The following is a 9396-nucleotide window of genomic DNA, read 5'->3' on the forward strand; positions in this document are numbered from 1 at the left end:
ATTGTAAATGACTTTTGATTCGTTTTCTTCAGGATATTGGGGGTATAGCTACCAGAGTCCTTGCTTCCAGAAACGAAGCTGTTTATTCATATACTATCTGATGGGGCAGTGTTTGGCTACATGGCTTTGGCCCCTGGAAGGTTGCATGTGCACATCTGCCCAGGAGCTACTTGGACATGCTCGCACACATGCACGCGCGCGTGCGCGCGCGTGCGCGCGCGCGCACACACACACACACACACACACACACACACACACACACACACACACCACACACACCACACACATACCACCACCACCACCACACCACAGGCCAATTAATTTTAAAATGCTCCTCCCCACCTTCCTCGCTCCCTCCCTCCTTTCCTTTCTTCCAATATCTGTTTTGACATAAACTCACTCTACGTCTCAGGCAGGACTCAAACTTGTGATCCTCTGGCCTCAGCTTCCTGAGTGCTGACCTCAAAGTTTCTTTTCATAGTCCTCCTAATGCACGGGATGGTAACCAGCAGTTTTAGTCAGCATTTCCAAATGATTAGAGACTCTGATCATCTCAGTGTGGGCTTTTGACTATTTGTTTAGCTGGGTGAGATTATATTTAAGCCCCTTGCCCATGATTTTAGTTACTATTACTGCAAGAAGACACTATGACCAAAGCAACTTATAGAAGAAAGAGTTTACGATGGTGGCCGTGCAAAGTCATGGCAGCAGAAGAGCTGAGAGCTCACGTCTTGATACAGAAGCATGAGGCGGAGAGGGAGACACTGGGAACTTCTATGTCCAACCTCTTCAAACATGACCACACCTCCTAATCCTTCCCAAACAGTCTTACCAGCTATGCGTCAGACCAAGTATTCAAATATATGAGCCCATAAGGGGCCAATTTCATTCATGCCACCCATTTCATACCCATTTAAGAAATTGTGTCGTTTGTTTCCCTTTTGGAGTCAGGAATTCTTGGTGTCCTGGATATTAATCTATGGGAGGCATGATTTCCATTTCTTCCCATGCCAGTTCCTTTCCACTGTTAGCAATGTCCTATGAGATGCGAATGTTTTATGTTCATCTCTGTCTTTTCTTTTGTCATGTATATCATGTACATATATGTATAAAACATTTTCATATTATATCCAAGAAATGACTTTAGAATTGGATATCATAAAACTTATGTGTTTACTTCTAAGATTTCTATAGTTTTAGCTCTTACGTTTATGTCTTTGATTCTCTTTGAAATATATATATCCCATATAACAGTATATATGGAATTGATCAATTTTTGAGACAGAGTCTCTCTATGTACCCTTGACAGTTCTAGAACTTGCCATGCAGACCAGGCTAATCTCAAACTCACAGAGATAGGCCTGCCTTTGACTCCCAAGTGCTGGGATTAAAGGTGTGTGCACCTTTATCTGTGTCTTTCTTTCCCTAGCCCTAATCTATATATATTTATATTTACACACAGGGTTTCCTTATGTTTCATTAGCTGAATTCAATCTTTGGTCCTCCTGCCTCACCTTCTCAAGAAACCAGGATTGCAGGCACCGATCACTGTGCCTGGCACTTTAAATATTTGTATCTTTAAAAATACACATATTTAACTCAATGCATGTCAACAGTCTAGAGATTTACAGAGGTAGAAGATGTAGGCATTACAAATTCAATTAGCTCTGGTGTCAATAGAGGGATGTCTAAGCAGTCAGATAACAAGGTGCCCTGGCAACAGCCACCAGGCAGAAACGCAAAAGTCTATACATTTTCCAGACAGTAATCAATTTAATGAAAGGGTTGTAATACTGAGGATTTCAGGTGTATGTCTGGTTGAAAGTGTAAAAAACGAGGGGTGGAGATGGGCAAAATGGATCATCTGGTATCCTTTAAATAACACTGTATTTAGAGATGACCATTAAAATTTGCATTTCTGAACAACTGAGCACAAACAAGCAATATCTCAATGAGAGTTTGTTTACTTCTGTTTTGTTTTGTTTTGTTTTGTTTTGTTTTTCAAGACAGTGTTTCCCTGTGTAGCCCTGGCTATCCTGGAATTCACTCACTCTGCAAACCAGGCTGGTGTTGAACTCAGAGATCAGCCTGCCTCTGCCTCTACAGGAGAGCCACCACCACAGGAGTTGCTTGTGTTGCAAAGCTCTTGGTGCTGAGGTCATGGCACTGAAATGGAGTGCTTCACATTCTGGTCCCCTCTCCACTCACCTTTGCTTGCTTTCCCCCTCTTCCTCATCCTCTTTTTCTCCGTTCGCTTCCACATCTGTTGGAACTATTTTCAGAATTCTTTGTTCGAGCCAAGTCAGTTTGACATAACTGGCAGGTTGACTCATGTGACTGGTTAAATTAATCACGGGTTAGAATCTGTCATTATGGCACCAAGTTGAAGCTATCATAACGGAAATGTGTCTTTTGAACTAATTCTCCTCCCCTTGTTCTCTGCTTAACATCTCATTTGCATTTTAAACGAGAGCTCCCCGAAGCTGTCTTTTCGACATCATTCACAATCCAGGTTTAATTCAAGATCTTCTTTGCTGAGCTGAATGGAGTTGGACTATTTCCTCTGTTTTGGAAGCGATAGAGAATGGCGAGACGGGATTCAGAATTAAAGTAAGCTTTGGCAGGCTGCGCCTGTTGTACAGTAAACGAGACGATTAAAATCATTGGGTGGACTCAGGCTGTTCGCATGCTGATTGGACCCTAGGTCTTCAGAGGAGCAACATGTGAAATAGCCAAGGCATCAAGTGCTTCAGAGCACGGTCCCTTCGTCACGTCCTCAAAGTATACTGTGACGTGGTTGTGTCATCTTTGTATTTTCAGTATGTGTGTGTGTGTGTGTGTGTGTGTGAACATGTGTGTGTGCATGAACATGTGTGTGTGCATGAACATGTGTGTGTGCGTGAACATGTGTGAGTGTGTGTGTGAACATGTGTGAGTGTGTTCATGTGCATTTATGTGTGGAGGTCAGAGGGCAACATTACCTTCCATATTGTTTAGAGACAGAGTCTCCTTGTATGGACAAGGTTACCTGGTCTTTGAGTGCCCATGGATTCTCCCTTTCTCTCTGTCTGGCATCTTACTGTTCCAGTGTTAAGGATTACACCAGCATTACTTATGCATGCTACGGCATCCAGCCTTACAAGGGTTCCTGGGATTTGAACTCAGGTCCTCATGTTTGAGCAGCAAGCTCTTTTACCCACTGAGCTCTCTCCCCAGCCTTGGTCAGCTTTGAAAGCTTTGCAAGTCTTTATTAAATATAGAACTGATATGAAAGAGCTTTTCTTCTCAATACCCTTTTGATAGTTACCAATTGACCAGGTAGTGTGACTTAAGAAGGTCTTTTTGCACTCGAGCCTCAGTTTTTGCCATTCCAGCTTGGTACAGGACCCGAAATCCTCAGCAACATAACCACCTCATAACATATTTCTTTAGAAAAGGACAAGGACCCTAGGTCAGAGCTTCTTCCAAGACCCAACGCTTTTCATCTGCCCAGTACACTCAATGCTTCTCACACCACCATCCACACTTCCTCCTATATAAGCACATGATGGTGCCTGTTCTGTGGGGTAGCAACTGCATAGACCTTGAAGCAGGACTTGATGGTTCTCTGCACTTGTACTCTGCAGATAAAGGATGGTAGGTACTCATATCATAGTCCCCCTACTTCTGTAGGTTGAACATCTTGTCCTCTCTAGAGTTTCCAGCAGCTCTTGTGGTGGTTTCATAAATGACAAGATGATTCTGTTGCCTCCCGTGCTTCGAAGCACCTGTGGCCCTGCTTCAGTAGAACCAGGTTCTCACAGATAGGGTCTGTGTTCATGGAAATCAACTAGACTCAAGTTAGACTGGAATTACAGGGGCATCTGCCAGTACAACAAGCTCCCCATGTGCTAGACATGGTGTACAACCTTAGTCTTAGGGCACGAGAGGCAGATCTCTGACTACCTTCCTTGGAACCCAGATCCTGGCTAGAAACTATGGCTACTAGCTTGACAGTGACTTCCCTCAAGATGAAAGTAGAAGAAAATACAATGGTTGACACAGTGAGCAGGCCATGTGGTCACCTTTGGGCATTCAACATGCTGTCACCATCTCTCTCTCTCTCTGGGTTAACAGGCTGGACCTTCTATTACAGAGCATCATTTGAAACGGTCCCACTACTGCTGATGTGTGTCTGTGCTGTGTGCTGTTTCCTGTCACCTAGGCTGCCAAACCTCCCTCTCCTAAATTGGACAGGTCCTAGAGAGCCCAGATCCTTTTTAGCATCTACCGACTGCCAGTCAGTAGGGCAAGAGGGCAAACATTTGCTCTGGCTGTGGGTCCCTGGAACAGAAAGTAATGGTCAGACTTAAAGTGACTTTACTATGAAGGCCATGCTAAGCCGAAAAGACTTGTTACCAAGGCAGAAGCAGGTAATTCTGACCAAAGAGCTCTCAGTACAAGTTTTAACAGAATAGTAGAGGAAAACCTTTTTTAAAAAATTTATTATTGATATTAGAATGGTGTGTCTCTCTGTGTCTCTGTGTCCCTGTGTCTCTGTCTCTGTCTCTCTCTCTCTCTGTCTGTCTCTCTCTGTTTCTCTCTCTCTCTGTGTGTAGGGCCCATGTCATATGGTACATCTGGAGGTCAGAGGAAAGCTTTCCATAGTTAATTTTCCTCTTTCCATTGTTGGTTTCTGGGCATAAATTCTGGTTTAGCGCTCCTACCTGCTGAGCCATCTTATCAGCCTGATATCCACTTTTATAATATTGTAGTGTAGAAAAAAGAGACTTTCCCTCACTTAGGACAGAAATAAATGCCCAAGTGGTTAGTCAGCCATCGAAAAGTCTAGGTACAATCTTAAAAGCATAATTTTCCTGAGTCCTTTTGTAGACCTCATGTAACCCCACTGTCCCAGTGGAAAGCCTCAGAGCCAAAAACTGTGTGCTCCAATGCACTGGCTATTTACTTCTCCTCACGGGGGCCCACTAATACCACCCCCAAAGGGGAATTGTCTGTTTAGGATAGGGAGCTGAAGAAAAATAGTTTTCTTACCAATTTTCAAAATTTAGCAGAAGGGTAAGATTCAAGGAATGAGAGACCTTGGTTTTATATGGTTGCTGTCTGCTCCAACCACAGTGCTCTTCACTGCTGACATTGCTGACATTGCTGGATTTTAGCTTTGGGAGACCTGTATGTGTGTGTGTATGTGTGTGTGTGTATGTATGTATGTATGTATGTATGTATGTATGTATGTATGTATATATGTATGATGTCTGTATCTGTATATATCTACATATATGAGGCCTGAGGAAAAGACCTCAAATTGTCTCGTGTCAAGTGGATGTGCAGGCCTTCTAAGTGTCCCTGATGCCGTGCAGTGGTAAGACAGTACCAAGTGGCCGTGTGTTCGAGTGGGAGGCCATTGCACTCTTTCAGCACTTCCGCTGCACCAGCATCACAGGCTCTTGCCACAGGTGAGATCTCTTACCACAGTTCTGCCACGGTTCACACACACAGCTTCTGCCACAGCCACCACTCGAACACACTGCTTAGTCCTGCATGTGTCTGCAGCTTCTGTTGAGATGGCCCTAGCATCCTGACCCTTTCATGTGGTTGACCAAAGTTCTCTTATAATTTCTGTCTTCTTACCTGGGTGCTTACAGTACTTAAATTGTTTCTTTTTGTTGTTAAGTTTTTTTCACATACAATATATTTTGATTATATTGTTTTCCTCTCTCTCTTTTCCCAGGTTCTTCCACTTCCCTAATCATTCTCCCCCTCAGGAAAAAAAAAACAACCTTAAAAACAAAGGCTAAGGGCTGGAGAGATGGCTCAGTGGTTAAGAGAACTGACTGTTCTTCCAGAGGTCCTGAGTTCAAATCCCAGCAACCACATGGTTCACAACCACCTGTAATGGGATCTGATGCCCTCCTTTGGTGCTTCTGAAGACAGCATACTCATATAAATAAAAAAATTAAAATAGATAAAAGCAAAGGTTAAAACAATCAATAAGACAAAAAAAAAGCAACAGAACAAAAGCATACACGGAAGTTCTTGTTTGTTTGAACACGAGGCTTCATGCATTCTGGTTGAGTGCTTTACCACTGAGCTATGTCTCTCAGTAGTATAACTTTTATTTTCAAATAGCTACAAAACAAGCAACCAAATGAAAAACAAACCAACAGACAGACAAAACCTAACTAACCGATCAAAAAAGAAATATCTGACTTTAAGCTTGAATGAGGAGGTGTGTGTGTGTGTGTGTGTGTGTGTGCGTGCGTGCGTGCGTGTGTGTGCATGTGTGAGTGAATGTGTGTGTATGTGTGTATGTGTGTGTGTCTGTGTGTGTGTGTGTGTGTGTGTGTGTGTTAGCCAACACTCCCGGTTGATGGCTAAAGCACTGATGAATCTTTCTGGAAACAGAAACATTCTGGTGGCTTTCACGGGACTCTACCTCTTCCACCCTTATGTGGATTAGACCTCTTCTCCACCACATCCCTAGGAACACCGACTGAGTTTATAGTCTGCGTACAATTCAGGCGGGAATGCACTCTACCAGTTCTGTTGAATTTGAACAGGGACGAAGTGACGCATTTTGACAGATAACATCACACTGGAGACTGGCAGAAGCCCATGGGGACATTTTTCAGAAAACCGGATGTGTGAGATAAAATGTAAAAGAGAGAAACAGAGGAATTATATATAAGCTTTAGGACTACAGGGACATCCCTACATATTAATAGTAGAGCAGAATCAGAGGATTAGGCTGGAGAGATGACTCAGTGGGTAAAGCACTTGCTGTGCCAGCATGAAGGCTCCAGTTGCATCCCAGAACCCAGGTAAGAGCCAGCCAGAGTAGTGCACGCCTGTGATCCTGAGCTTCTGCAGAGAGCTGGGGGGCGGGGAGGGAAATGAGAATCCAGGAACGCTTGTGGCATATGCAGCAGTGAGCTATAAAGATTTTGTCTCAAACAAGGTAGATGGAGAACAAACATCTGAGTTGTCCTTTAACCTCTACATGTGCTTCTCAGCATGTATGTATGTGGATACACACACACACACACGCACACACACACACACACACACCATTGTTGGGATAGAACTGTACTCTTTTTTTTTTTTTTTTGGTTCTTTTTTTCGGAGCTGGGGACCGAACCCAGGGCCTTGCGCTTCCTAGGCAAGCGCTCTACCACTGAGCTAAATCCCCAACCCCTAGAACTGTACTCTTTAAAAGCTTGTAACTGCAAACTGACTTCTTTGATTGTCATGCCAGGCACCCCTTGTTCCCACTGATACATTTAGAACTCTCTTCAAGAATTATGCAGCGAGAGAGTAATTTTACACCAAACAATGGGACTTTATTCATTAAGAAGATTTTTCATTTATTATTCATTAATAATAATTTGATATAGAAATGCAGGCATGACGAGGTTAGCACTGTGTGCTCCACCAGGCATTCGTTCAGTATTTGAAGTCTGAGGTTCCCAGGCTCGCTGTTGTTTTACACTTTTCCGATTCTTTTTTATTTTAGGAATTTAGCCACTGGAGGCTTTGGGTCTTCATTTCTCTGTCTGGTCCCAAAGAGGACAATATCTCATGGGGGAAATGGAGTAGATTTGGGTTGTAGCTTCTCCCTGGCTGCCTGAACATGGAGGTGCCAGCTCCAGTTCTTCTTTTCTTTTCCTTTCTTTTCTTTTCTTTTCTTTTCTTCTCTTTTCTTTTCTCTTTTTGTTTCCTCTCTCCTCTCTCTCTTCTTTCTTTCTTTCCTTCCTTCCTTCCTTCTTTCTTTTCTTCTAGAAAATGTTTTAGAATGGTTTACAATTCAAGATGGCTAAAATTCAATTTCCTTCTCTTTGGATGTTATCTAATAAGTTCCTATTGGCTCCCAGAAACCTTGTGACTAGTGGTTAGAGTCTGGGCCAAGTGCCTCCAGGCTCTCACAGATTCCTACAAGTAGCAAGGTAATGTTATCCGAAGGGAAGTGATAGTGCAGGTCAGAAATACACTGTCAACAGTGAAGCAGGCCACAGGGAGGAGCTTAAAGACCCTGTTAATTGTCTGGGGCTTTCTTGTATGCAGCATAAGGGGAGGGGGAGGGGCTTGGTTGCCAAGGGGTGTAGTGTTGGTGGTTCCCCATCTTGATTGACAGATTAAGTTATGTACTGCTCATGTGCATTCCCACAACCCAGCTGATTTTAATCATACCTATACCTAATTATGTGTAGGCATAAGATAGCAAATAGGGAATTCTCTCTATAGGTTCATTTTTAAGGGCATAGTTTGCCTTTATTGCACATGCGCACAAAACTAGTGCAGGCTAGATGGGCTCATGGCCCGCAGCTTTCAGATGTGTTCAAATGTATTGGGAATGTGTTTGAATAGAAAGAGTTCGTTTGCGTGCCATATGTATAGGTAATGGTCTCAGACTACTAAATGCTTTATTAGAAGGCAAGCATGTCCCAAACCAAGTGAAATTCCAGATTGCTAAGCTATTTGCTAGGTTTGCCTGCTTCAGCCTTGATTCTAGACTCCCTGAGTGGTTCCCATATAAGCAAGCGTCTCCCTCTCTTGGGGTCATTGGTTCAGATCGCCTCCCACAGGCAAATGCCTAGGAAGGTCAGCTCCTAAGGCCTGTGCTGCAGTTGATGCTAACTGATTGGCTTAGAAGAGCACAGGCAGAGGTTGGGGATTTAGCTCAGTGGTAGAGCCCTTGCCTAGGAAGCGCAAGGCCCTGGGTTCGGTCCCCAGCTCCGAAAAAAAAAACCAAAAAAAAAAAAAAAAAAAAAAAAAAGAAGAGCACAGGCATGTGACCCAGGCCATTCTTCTTCTCCTCTTCCTCCCCCTTCCCCTCCTCCCCCTCGTCCCCCTCATCCCCCTCCTCTCCCTTCCCCTCCCCTCCCCCTCCTTCTCTTCCTTCTCTTCCTCTTCCTTCTTCATAGCCATGGTTGTCCTGGAACTCACTGTACATCAGAATGGCTTTGAACTCACAGAGACTCTGCCTCTGCCTCCCAAGTGCTGGGATTTAAGGTGTGTGCCATCACCTAGACTGGATAGTTTTTACTTCTTAGGCAGTTTCTTACCTTCTTGTGAAGAGAGTGGGAAGAGGACGTTTGCGAATCATTGAGTCCCCTTGTGGCAGTGTGCAGACCCTCTAGAGGAAGCTCCCAGGCTTCAGGACAAAGAGTGACAGAAAACAAGAAGGTAGAAACAGGGATAACAGATCCCTACTATCAGAAAGAGGCTTCCTGGAAAGTATGGTCAAGTCCTCTTACTTATAGGATTCATAAGGCTGGGCCAGGAGGATCCTGAGTTCAAGGCTAGCCTGTACTGCATATTACCAAAGGTTGGGAATATAGCTCACTGGCAGAACACTTGCCTAGCATGTCCTGGGTTTTACATCTACCTGTCAAGCAG

Source organism: Rattus norvegicus, chromosome 9, assembly GCF_021556685.1.
Source record: "Rattus norvegicus strain SHRSP/BbbUtx chromosome 9, alternate assembly SHRSP_T2T, whole genome shotgun sequence".
Classification (NCBI taxonomy): Eukaryota; Metazoa; Chordata; class Mammalia; order Rodentia; family Muridae; genus Rattus; species Rattus norvegicus.